Source organism: Calliphora vicina, chromosome 2 (genome assembly GCF_958450345.1).
Source record: "Calliphora vicina chromosome 2, idCalVici1.1, whole genome shotgun sequence".
In the NCBI taxonomy this organism is placed as follows: domain Eukaryota; kingdom Metazoa; phylum Arthropoda; class Insecta; order Diptera; family Calliphoridae; genus Calliphora; species Calliphora vicina.
This window is the reverse complement of record NC_088781.1, coordinates 95,064,128-95,077,296: the sequence shown is the minus strand read 5'-3', so window position 1 is coordinate 95,077,296 and position 13,169 is coordinate 95,064,128.

Genomic DNA, 13,169 nt, shown 5'->3' with positions numbered 1-13,169 from the left:
TCTCAAACAAAGTATTAAAATGTAATTAGGAACTGTATATTAACAGTATGTAAGAACTCGCTTAAATTAACCATGCTAAAACTAATTGACATTATTTGTTTATCATAATGAATAATTCCCATTTTTCCATAAATGTATAAATCTGTTTGTTTGAACGTTCAATTAAACATTAATATCCTGTTTTTGTACAACATTAAACTTCTCACACGAAAAGTTAGTTTCATTACGATCATTGGCGTAGATAGTGGGGTGCTGGGGTGTTCAAAACCACCTCAGACTCGCATCTACCCACCCCAGATACAAATTTTAAAAGTCGCAGAAAGATTTTTTTGGATTTGTAGATTGTTCCGTTAAGAGATTCCTGTGCCTAGAACATTAATCATGGGTTTTTTGGAACCCAAAAAATTAAAAAGTATTCCAATGCCAATCGTACAACGGAGCACATGTAATATTTGGATTTTACAAGTCAAATCCGCAAGCCATTTTGGTTCATTGTTTATCCGACAGGCAAAACTTAGTTATTGTGGATTCGTGTTCACACATATCATCAGCGCATACATTCTTATCATAGAGGCATTATGCATTACTATTAGTTCTGCTAGTTGCGACAGAAGTTTCTCAGCTATGCGTAGAATAAAACAATGGTTACACAGTGCAATGCTTCAGGAACGATTTTCAAATTTAGCAGTTTTTTTTAACTCAATTCTTTATTTATAATAATATTTGTACAAAGGCGTATATATATATATATATATGTATACAATATTCCATTTTTAAATATAGAGAGTTTAGATATAAATAAATCTTTTCAACTCAAAAATAGTATTTTGTCTAACTAACAAAAGGGCTAAATTCTTAGAGAAAAGGCTAAAAAATACGTACATTTGACACAAAAACAACTTAGAATGTTACATTTGGCTATGCCGAATAGACAAACAAATGGAAGAAAATAAGAATATTTCTGTATGTTGATCCTTAACTTTAAGATAACGTAATATGTGGTCACACGTATATCATATGTTTTTAAAACCTCGTATTTATCACCTGGTCTGCAAAATATTCCTAGGCAAATTGTTTATATGAAGACAAATTATGTGTAAAGTAATCCTTTGTGATAACTTCGAAATCGATGGAGGATATTTTGATTAAGTGAATATATGGCAAATATGCCTCTCAAGTAATGCAGAAAAAAAGGAAAGTTCCAACAATTTGTATGTGATTAAATTGTTATTGGTGCAACATTTTTAGTTAATTTTTGTCATAATATTCCTGCCAATTTTTTTGAACTGATTTTAATAACACTCTGCTACAAAATGACATTTTTTGTGAGAACTTGAAAAGCGACCTAATGGGGGTTGTAAGCCTAGGTGAGGACATACTAAAACCGTTTTCAAAGATTTTGAAACATATTTTGAAAAAACTGTTTTAGGGTAGGTCGTAGTACTCTAACTCACACATTTTTAGACTGATTTCAAAATTTTAAACAATTATGGATAGACAAAGAAATAAGATTTCAAAAAATTGCGTAAGTTTTTATAAAAAGTTTCGCTTTATTTTTTATTTTTTTTTTGTAATTTTTCATATTCAACAATAGTTAATTTAATTTTTTTCTATGAAAACCTATTCTTTTTTGCACAGTGTTTTAAAGACAACTTTATATGGGATAAAATGAGATATTACTTGTTAAAATCGGTTTATATTTGCAAAAGTTATTAAACTTTTTAGAAAAAAGTTCGAAAAAATTTACCTTGTAAATTCAAAATTTTACAAATATTTTTTTTTTCTACAGTTTTCTATTTATTTTTATTATATGCGCTGGGGAAGAAAATACTAAAAATGGTGTTAATTAAAAGTGGAATAACTTTTGCAATTTTCATCCGATTTGAATAATTAAAGCCATGTTTTGTTAGGAACTAAATTTCCTATATATGTTGTTATAAATTTTTATAAACTTTCATATCAAAATAAGCAATGAAGAGCTACTAGAATCAAAAAAGTTGATAAATTTTGTTTTTCTTTTAGATATTCTTAACAAAAACAATACTTATAACTTAAAAATATATCAAAAAATGCACGTCATTTTAAAACGTAATCAGTTTTCTTTCCAAACCCGTTAAAAAATTTAAAGTCGAACAAAAACTGACTAATCTACAGGTCGATAAGTCAACGAACATCACTGAAAACGGTTTTTTCAGAATAACTTCTGAATTCGAGGGTGTTTCTGAAATTTTTAGAGACAATTTGTAGTGTACTCAGCAAGACCTATAACCCACGCTAGGCCGTTTTCCAAGTTTTTTTTTCCATCGTAGCACCGTGTAATTATCAACAGAAAAAATTTCAGATCATTAGTGTAAATATATAAGTTTTGATTTAGCCATAAAAATGGCTAAATGAAAATAAAAAAGGCTAAATTTAGCCAGAAAAGGGATAAATTGGCAAATGAAGTAGTTATGTTAGCAAACTGAATTTTTGTGATATTTTAGTTTTGTTTTAATAAAAAATAATTTTTTTTATAAAAAAATTGTTCATTTTTACTATTTGGGAAGGGCACTTGCCCATCCCAGAATAATAGTCTAGCTACGCTTATGATTACGATTATGATTTGAATTTTGCATATGTATTATAAATCTTTTGAAAGAGTTCGTTTATTAATGTTGAGCTTTTTACTATTAGTGTTTCGAGTAATGATCGTTCGATTAATCGAATAATTTCTTACGAATAATTATTCGAACAATTTAAAAATTACCATTTTCGAATAACGAATAATTTATTAAATCAATTAAAATTTATCATAACTCCAAATTTAAATAAGTAATAATAAGTTACAAAAATTTTATTGTTTCTGATATTTGACAAATAACTAAAGATAATGGAAGTATTTCGATCACTGTAGATGAGTGATCCGATACTTCCTTCTATATAAGTTACAATTCTAAAAACAAGTCTTTGCAAATGTTTAATTTAGGACTTGTACCAATAAAACTAAAAGATACGGAATAAAATATTTGTTATTTAGTAAAAAAAGGCTGAATGATTTAAGAATTGAATTTGAAACAGAAATTTTAGCGTCTAAACATGATCATATGCTGGCGAAATATTAGCAGAATCGCAATTAATAATCAAATAAATAACTTAGAATAAAGTGGTGTTGAAAGTGATGGCGAATGTGATTTTGAAACAGTCGTCGAAAGTGATATTGAGGATGACATTTATAATGATTACATTGAAATAGACGAAGGCTACGATGATCTTAAAATATATATAAGATATGTTATTGGCCGCGTACGCAAGTGTTGCAAAATATTTTATAAATCTAATGATAAACACATACGGGAATACAAAATTAATATTATAGTAAGAATTGTGCTAAACTTATGTTTTGTTGCAAGAAAATCATGGAGTTCGTCTTATACATGATGTTAAATATCGTTGGACAAAACATAGTCAAACACTATTGTACCTGATTTCAGGATCATGTCCAACTAGCTAAAATTTTTTAAATCATAACTCCAAAATAGAAACTAAAGAGTTTGCTAGATAATTGTTCTGTAGATTGTTCGGGAGGGAATCTGATCAGAATATTTCTGATGAAAATTTGTTTTCGGATGTTTTTTAACATTATCAATACTTGAATTGTTTACTTCAACATTCTTTTTGTTTTTCTTTAACAATAAAACATTAAAAACCCTACAACAAAACTTCATTCTTTACTTTTTTTAAAAAAAAATAAATTATTCGAATAATTCGATTAATTTTAAACGTGTGAAAGTTAAAAACTCTTATTCGTAATTTTCGTTTTATTCGAACAAGAGAAAAATCGAATAATTTGAATATCCTAGTGCTTACCGTACAAATCAGCTGTTTTTTGTTAAATAAAAATAATAAAAAGGTACAAAATTGTAATACAAATTTTTAAATATTTGTTAAGATATCTAGAGGAAGTTGACCTTCACCCGGAATTTATTGCTCCTAATTCAGGTGTGAATTGGATTTTGGTTTTGCTTAAAAAGTATCCGAAGTCCTGCTATAGCCTTCGGCCGGCTATTTTAAACTAAATGCAATCCATTAACTTTGTGTCATTATACTTGTGGACTATGACACTTTTTGCTGTTTAAACAAGTGAATGGTCACGAAGTCCTGCTATAGCCTTCGGCCCGCTATTTTAAACTAAATGCAATCCATTAACTTTGTGTCATTATACTCGTGGACTATGACACTTTTTGCTGTTTAAACAAGTGAATGGTCACTATGACTGTTCATAATGTCCTTGGAAATTATGATAGAGACATAAAAGTCATAAAAATTACTATGGAAGTTAGCTTACTTTAAAAAACAACAAAAGATTATGTAAAAAGCACATTATTTACTTTATTGAGCCATTTGACATGAAAAATAGTTGATGTTAAAAACCAAAATAATGTAGGAAGTATTTATAATGATATCGAAATAAAACATGCTCTAACTTGTTACAATGTAGAAAGGATGTATTTGGATCCTCTACAAAGCTGTAATTTATCCGCAAGAGTAATCCACACAAAAAATATATAAACAACAAAACCATTCAACTATCGATATGTTTTTATTTTACCTACGGAAAATTGTTAAAAACATGTCATTAGCTAATTTCGAGTAGAAATTACAAACGTTTGTTTACCTTAATGTTTTTGACAGCCAGGCGGTCGGATAGACGGTTTGAAAGTTGCAAATTTTAGATTTTTTGACTGTACGAGTCACTTTTCTTCGTGCATTCATAAACCTACATTTTTTGTATATCAAACACTTTAATTGGTATTTATCTTCATATTCATTGGGGGTTCCGTATGATTAATATTACTCAAATAAATATCACTTATACTATTCTACTGTACTATTTATAAATGTTAAAAATTCAATGAAAATTTTAATAAATATGTATATATGTAAATTCCAATTACTCTAAATTACTGTTAAATACAATAGATTAGGCGATAATATTTCAGAGATGAGATATTTAAATATCGATTAGAGCTACAATGGGCCTAATTTTATCAACTTGTGTGTAAAAGCTTTTATATTTAATTTTTTCAACGTTTTTTTTTCAAATTAATTTAAAATTTCCTGTCTTTCAAGGGAAACAAATTTAAATTTCCAGGGAATTCCCGACAATAATTTTACGGGAAATCCCGTGATTTCCCTAGTCATGCATAAAGTATGTTTTTTAATATTTGACAAAAATAACGAAAACATAGAAAACATACAAAAGTCTGTAAACCCACAAAAATTACAATATACTTTTTGATTTTGTACGGACCCAAATATCATTATACAGAAAATGAAGCTTTTCTGCCAACATTGGCAACTTCGGTTATGTTTCAATTGTTAAAGATCATTTCACAAAATAAATAATTGTTATGGTCTATATGATGCTTAGATATAGTAATAAGTAAAGCATATCACACTTTATATTAGTTGTTGCCATTTTTTAGTTTAGACAAGCCATGACTCAGAAAGTTACATTTCTATCGAATTTTTCTATCAGAAATAAATTTCAGTTTTTTACATATTTTAGTTTGATGATTTATCGGTTTATACAAATCCCTTTTATTTAAATTAGTTTACACTGGATTTACTTACACATGCAAGTAAATTGTTGAAAACATGAATGTTAGCGAAGGAGAATGATGTCGTCAAAAAACCACAAATATAAGCAAATAAAAATCTGCATTTGTTAATTTTAAGTCCATTTGCGTCTTGAAATCAAATGTTATTATTTTTATTAATTAAACAAGGTCAATTTTAAAATGATAACATTTCTGAAGAAAATGATTGTGTTAACAATTTCATATGTAAAAAATTATGAACTTGGTATTCTCTACGAATTGGTATTCTTTAATGGACATTTGTACTATTTATGCCCTACACCACCATAGTGGGAAGGGTATTATGCGTGTGTGCTGATGTATGTGGTCTAACAACTACATTAAAGTATACCGATCGACTCAGAATCACTTTCTGAGTCTATCGGTATAAATATTTAATTTATATAGGTATCTACTCAAATTTTGCTACAAATAAGTTCTATATACATAGAATTCCTGTCACCTAATTTTATGATGATCGGTCTATAATTAGTCATAGATCCCTTCTTCCGAAAATAACTTTAACGAGCATAAATCTCTTAAAAATATTGGTATACACATGAAATTCAACAATAATATCCTTCATATAGAAATAAATCACACGACATAATTTCATGGCGATAGCATAATTTGTGATAGCTCCCATATATGGCCCTTTTCCGAAAATCATTCACGAAAATAAATTACTGAAACAACTCTGTTTATCTTCACTTGTAAGAAAGTTTCGAAAATAACTGTTCAACTAAATTCACTAGACATTGAGCTTTAGGTGGCTGCATGTGTGATTGTATTAATGAAAAAGTGTCAATTTATTGAGTTTTACGAACTGTTACTTGCATGTGTAAATGTTAGATTAAAAACCTTCGAATTGTTTTAATTTAACAACATTGAGACATTTTTACATTTTTAGAAATGTATGGAATTTGAAGAGTGTTGAAATGCACCAACATTTTCTGGGAGTGTCAGTTAAAAAGAACTTTATTTTTTCAAAAATAATCGTTGATGTTTCTGTTCATGTCAAATCAAATTCAAAATAAGTCCAAATTTTTAATTTCCAGCAGATTGATTGACTTTATGCTCAACATTTTTTATTTTATCAATGAAAGGTTTATTTCCTACGAAAAAATGCCACTTCTTTGCTTTTTATTGCCACCAGAGGTAAAATATGACAAATTCTACGCTATGAAATAATCAAAGACCAAGTTTTCAAAAAGACTTTTAAAGTATTTTGACAAAACATCGTAACTAGGGTTTGGGGTTTCCCGGATAATTTAATTTCCCGGGAAACGGGAATGAAAATAAGTAAAAAAGTAAATTATTTTATAAAATTGTGTGACTTTATTAAAAAAAAGAAAAACAATACATTACAATTTAATTGTACCCACATAAAACCAAAAAAAGTTTGTTAAAATATTTGGAGATCAGTTGTTACTATAAAATTAAATATTAGCGAAATTCATGATATAGTAGAGTAAAATAGCAATTAAGTGTCACAAAAGTTTATAAATTGTGAACGTATCTTTATAATTCGATGTCGATTAATATGTTAATGGGATTTTTAATGCACTTTTTAGATTCTTTCTTTTGATTTTTATGTTATATGTAGAACTCATAGAACTATTTTTTTAAAAAATTGATTTGTCAAAATTACTAATGCATTCAATAAGTCATTCGACGAGAAAAATCTTTCGCTTTAAACATGTGTTGGCTTTATCGTTATTAAAGCATTATAAAGACAATCACAATTTTTTCTCCAATTGCTACTTGAAATAAATCTAATTCCCGCCTAATACTTGTAGCATTTGATTTTAAATGTTTATTGTTTTCCTTTTCAATATAGATTGAATATTCAAATTGGTTTTTAAAATGTTGCTCCATTTGTATTTCGGAAACCTCATCATTAACGCTTTGAACAGATGAGGGAACATTGTGGTCAAATAGACGTTCATACATTTGCTGTCCATAAATTTTTAACATTGTGTTTTTATATTATAATTTATCTTATAATGTTGAAGTTTTTAGGTTTAATTTAATTGAATGAACCGTTTTTTGAGAAATCGTAGAAATTTCCCGGGCGGGGATTCCCGGACCCCAAATCCTAATCGTAACTCAAAATGGGCCATGAATATCAATGTTTGCTGCCCAGCGTCAACATTTTTGTTGCTATTTTATTCCGCATACTTTAAAAATTATATATTGCCTAAAGTACTGGAGAAAATCCTAAAAATATAATAAAATCGTTTCATATTTGCGAAGGTTACAAGGCTGAATGTTTTTCATATTTGAAGTGGCCAACTATAGCGCAGTCTGGGCTTAAAACGTATACCTTATAAAAAACTCAAATAAAATACACAAATACACATTTCAAAAGTCCGTTTTTTATGAAAAATTGAATTGTTATCATTAGACCCCAAATATTTTGGAAAACATCATAAAATAAACCAAGGTTTATTTTGAGGGGGGTGAGAAATCACCTTTAGTATTAACAGTTTAATTTGTTTTATTAATAATAATGCATTTCTTTCATAGTTTTTGTGTCATCGCATTGAAAAATAAATTTTATTTAAAGAAATTGTTCTGATAGTTATTTATGGATAAGATTTATTATATATTTTTTGCAATCAACATTTAATGTGAACTCTATATTTCTGGTTTGTAGCAATATTTTGATAAACTTCTAAACTATACTAATCATGCTGATGTCAGAATAATTTTGTATGTGTACAATTACATTCATTTTTGACAATTTGGGAATCTACTCTGCAAATGCACAAAAAAAATTAATTTCTGTTGGTTTTTATCTCTCAAATATGCACCGCTGTTAGTTATCCTTTTTTTTGTCTCTTGGGGGGTTTAACTCCCTCGTACACATATTCACCTTAAATTTGTAGATACTACAGTTCTCTAGGATACTCCATGCATGCGTAAATTGGGTCAAATCACATTTTATCTTTTCACCAGTTAAAAAAAAAACAAAAACTCATTCATTTTGGCATTACGGACTTAACAAAAAAAAAAATTATAATAAAAAAAAACAAAAGCAAACAAACAAACACAACAGGAAAGGAGTTCACTTTTCCCTCTACTTCTTAGAAAATTTCGATATATTCAACTATTGTTGCTGTTGTTGTTGTCATTACTTGCTCCACCACCATCATTTGTATAATTTCCATCTCACTCCTTCCGTCCCTCCCCTTTTCAATTCCTTCAACTTTGTTTGTATGTATGCGTAGTTGTATGTGTGTGTGTATTTTTTACCAGACCAATAATAGTTTTAAATTGGTTTAAATGTTTAAAAGTTTTTTATACTCGTACTCGTATTTACTATTTTGTATTTATATGTTTAAATGCATTAATAATGCAAAAGGAAAACTTCTGTCGTTTTTTTCTGTTTGTTTTTCTTTGTGTTTTTGCTTCAGCATTTGGTTTTAATTTTTTGTTTGGGAATATTAAGTTCCTTTTTACTACGAGTGCAAACTTGTTTGTGTTTCAAAAATATATATAATGAATTAACCCCAAGAAGGTTTCCAAGGAAACAGTTAATTAAATTTAGCCATTTTCGGGCAAATATTTCATAGCTTTAATAACCAAACTGAATTTTAATTCTAAACTTTTTGAATTGTATGACATTTTAACATATTCAGATTTTTATTAAATCTAAATAGTTGCAGTTGAATTGATTTTAACAAATATCCTGTACTTCACAAATGAAACGCAAATAGTATTATTTATGATTATGATTTTAACACTCATTCACACAATTATTTATTTCGTGCTATTTTTACAGATTTGGACAAAATAAGCAACGCACAGTGGTATAGAAAAAAAAAGACGGAAATAAATCGGGGTACCCAAAGTAGGACGGACACCTTGTTTATGTTCAATTTTCCCTTTTCAATTGATATACAACATGTCTTCTACTTTGTTTGGCAAATTAATTAGTTAAAACTTAGCAACTCGCCTGCTTGCCTACCTAACAACATTTTTATCAATGTAAAAAACAGTGTTAAGAAAATTCTCTAGGAGTTGTTAAGTTTTCTCTAATATACATACATTTATCAATAGATAGATGATTTTTTATATTTTTCAAAAATATGTATAGCTTTTGATAATTAAAAAATTCAAGGAATACTATTTTGAAAAATATGACAAAAAATGTTTTTTATTGAGTTTTTGCAAAGATGCAAATTTTTCAAATTGAAATATTTCATTTATATAGAATTTTCTATTAAAAATAGAAACAAATTAGTAATAAGGAATCCCGCAATTCTCAAAAAGGTTTTGAAAAAATCCGAATCCATACCAGGGGCGGGAACCCTTTACAAAATAATTAAGAATATATTGGGCAATCTAAACAGGTTACTATAATTTGATATCGACTATGCGACTTGAGAATTTTTGCCATAAATTTAAATTTTACATTAAAAATAGGCGTTTTTTGGATGCCTGGTCTCCTCGTTATCAACAATTTTCAAATTTGTTTGCTTTTCAAAAAATATAAATTAAAGGAAATTATTTAGATAATATTAAAAGAAAAAAGTACTTTTTTCAGAAAAACTATCGAAAAATCGCCTTTTTTAATTTTTTAAATACAAATGCATATAACTTTGGAGTCAGTCATGATTTTTAAACAATTCTTTCTCTGTTTGATATATATATGGGGGATTTCATGTCAAGTGAACCAACTTTTGAAATCGATGTCTTCCGATCGGGATGAAATTTGCACCAAGGTTAGCTCTATTGGATAGTAACTCAGACACAATTTTTCAACAACATCGGTCGAGAACTCTCTGAGTTATAGGGGGTAAAATTTTGACAATTTGGTCAAACAGGGGTTTTTTCTTATCCATGTAACTTATTACCTATTGTTCTTAGCAAAATGTGTTCCAAATAGTATAGATAGCTATTTCTTCGATCTTTCGAAAAAAAATATTTAAAAAAAAAAATAAAAAATTTTTAATATTTTTTTTCCGAAATCAAAAACTTTTTTGACTTTTTTTTAAAATACGCTATTTTTTTTTATTTTTTTTTTTTTCTTAAAATAAAGTTTAGATATTTTTCTTGAACACCTACTTGGTCGCTTAGTGGGATGCGAGTGGGATATCTATCAAAATAAATATTTTGTAACTCAAAACATAAAATTTTTGACTTTTTTTGCAAAATCAAAAACTTTGTTGACTTTTTTTTTTCAAAATGGACCCTTTTTTAATCTTTTTTTTTAGGTCAAACAAAAGCTTAGATATTATCCTTGAAGACCCTTTTGGTCGCTTAGTGGGATGCGAGTGGGATATCTATCAAAATAAATATTTTTTAACTCAAGACTTACAATTTTTGACTTTTTTTTTTGCAAATACGATTTTTTTTCCAAATGGGCCCTTTTTTTAAAATTTTTTTTGTAGTCAAAAGAAAGCTTAGGTCCATTCCTTTAAGATATTTTTAGTCCCTTAGTGGGATGCGAGTAGGATATCTATCAAAATAAATATTTTGTAACGCAAGACATACAATTTTTTAATTTTTTTTTGCAAAATCGAAATTTTTTTCCAATATGGGACTTTTGTAAGTCTTGAGTTAAAAAATATTTATTTTGATAGATATCCCACTCGCATCCCACTAAGCGACCAAAAGGGTCTTCAAGGATAATATCTAAGCTTTTGTTTGACCTAAAAAAAAAGATTAAAAAAGGGTCCATTTTGAAAAAAAAAGTCAACAAAGTTTTTGATTTTGCAAAAAAAGTCAAAAATTTTATGTTTTGAGTTACAAAATATTTATTTTGATAGATATCCCACTCGCATCCCACTAAGCGACCAAGTAGGTGTTCAAGGAAAATATCTAAACTTTATTTTAAGAAAAAAAAAAAAATAGCGTATTTTAAAAAAAAGTCAAAAAAGTTTTTGATTTCGGAAAAAAAATATTAAAAATTTTTTATTTTTTTTTTTAAATATTTTTTTTCGAAAGATCGAAGAAATAGCTATCTATACTATTTGGAACACATTTTGCTAAGAACAATAGGTAATAAGTTACATGGATAAGAAAAAACCCCTGTTTGACCAAATTGTCAAAATTTTACCCCCTATAACTCAGAGAGTTCTCGACCGATGTTGTTGAAAAATTGTGTCTGAGTTACTATCCAATAGAGCTAACCTTGGTGCAAATTTCATCCCGATCGGAAGACATCGATTTCAAAAGTTGGTTCACTTGACATGAAATCCCCCATATTTATTTTTAGTTTTGTGGAGTAGGGTGGGTAAAAATGTTGAAAATTTAATTTTCAAATGCAAATATCTCCTAAGTTAAAAGAGATTTTTTTAAATCGGAACACAGACTAAGAAATAGTATCGTTTTAAAAATTTAACATACCCGAAGTGTCCTACTTTGGGATCCCTGGACGCACTCCTGGTGGGGATATCGGACTAACGGTTTAGAAGTTATAAATTTATTTACCTCGATTTTTCTATAACACGTCCACTTTTAAAGCGTTAACAACTGTGTGGGCCATTTTGACCCATGAGTACATAAGATGAATGAATTAAGTTATATTTAAATTTTGCGAAAAAATTGCTGAAGACAATAATTAAAATAAGACAAGTTTGAAAACACAATTGTGTTTTTATTTGAACTTTTTATTTTAAGCTTAGTCTACACGATATGTTGAATCAGCTACATATTTATGTTGAAAAATTTGATACCAGTGCCAACATATCGTCTAGACACAAAATTTTTTCAACATACATACGTGTGCAGCGCTGCCAACTTTGACGATTTATCGTCATTTTGACGATTTTTTAAGTCAAATTTATTAAAATGACGATTGACGATTTTTCATTTTTCCCGCGAACAAAAATGACGATTTTTTAAAAGCAAAACCATATGGTAACCTTTTTTCCTAAAATTCAAATTTTGTAAGTCCCCTTTTGCAATGTACAAATTGAAAGGCAGACAGCGTCCAATTTTATATTGAGTTTCACAAATTTTAAAACATTTTGATTTTGGCGATAAACTTTTAGAAGGATTAACTCCATTGAACAAAAAAATTGATTCAATTTTACAATTGGCCAAACTTATTAAAATTTATTAAATGGAAAAGAATATCAAGAACTTGATAATGAAGTTCGAGAATTACGTAATATGAAATTCACCGAACTCGAAACATTGGAAAAATGTTTCTAATTTAAAGAGAGTCAATAACGCAAAGGCCTTCCCAATTTTAACACAATTTGTTTCGAGTTTAATGGCACTACCACATTCGTCGGACAACGTTGAAAGAATTTTTAATACTGTAAATTTAAATAAAACAAAAATCAGAAATGCTTTGCATTCTTCAACATTACATGGAATATTGTTTTCAAAATGTTATCTTAAGTTAAATAATTCTCAGTGTTTTAATATAGCAATTAAAAATTACTTATTAAAAAAATGTCACACAGAAATGTACCAGAGTAAAGTCACATAATACCAAAATTAAATTATTTTTTTTATTAAATAATAACTTTATTAACATGTAAATAAAAAAAAAATATTTAAAAAGTTAATAAAAAAATGTTTTGGTATTTT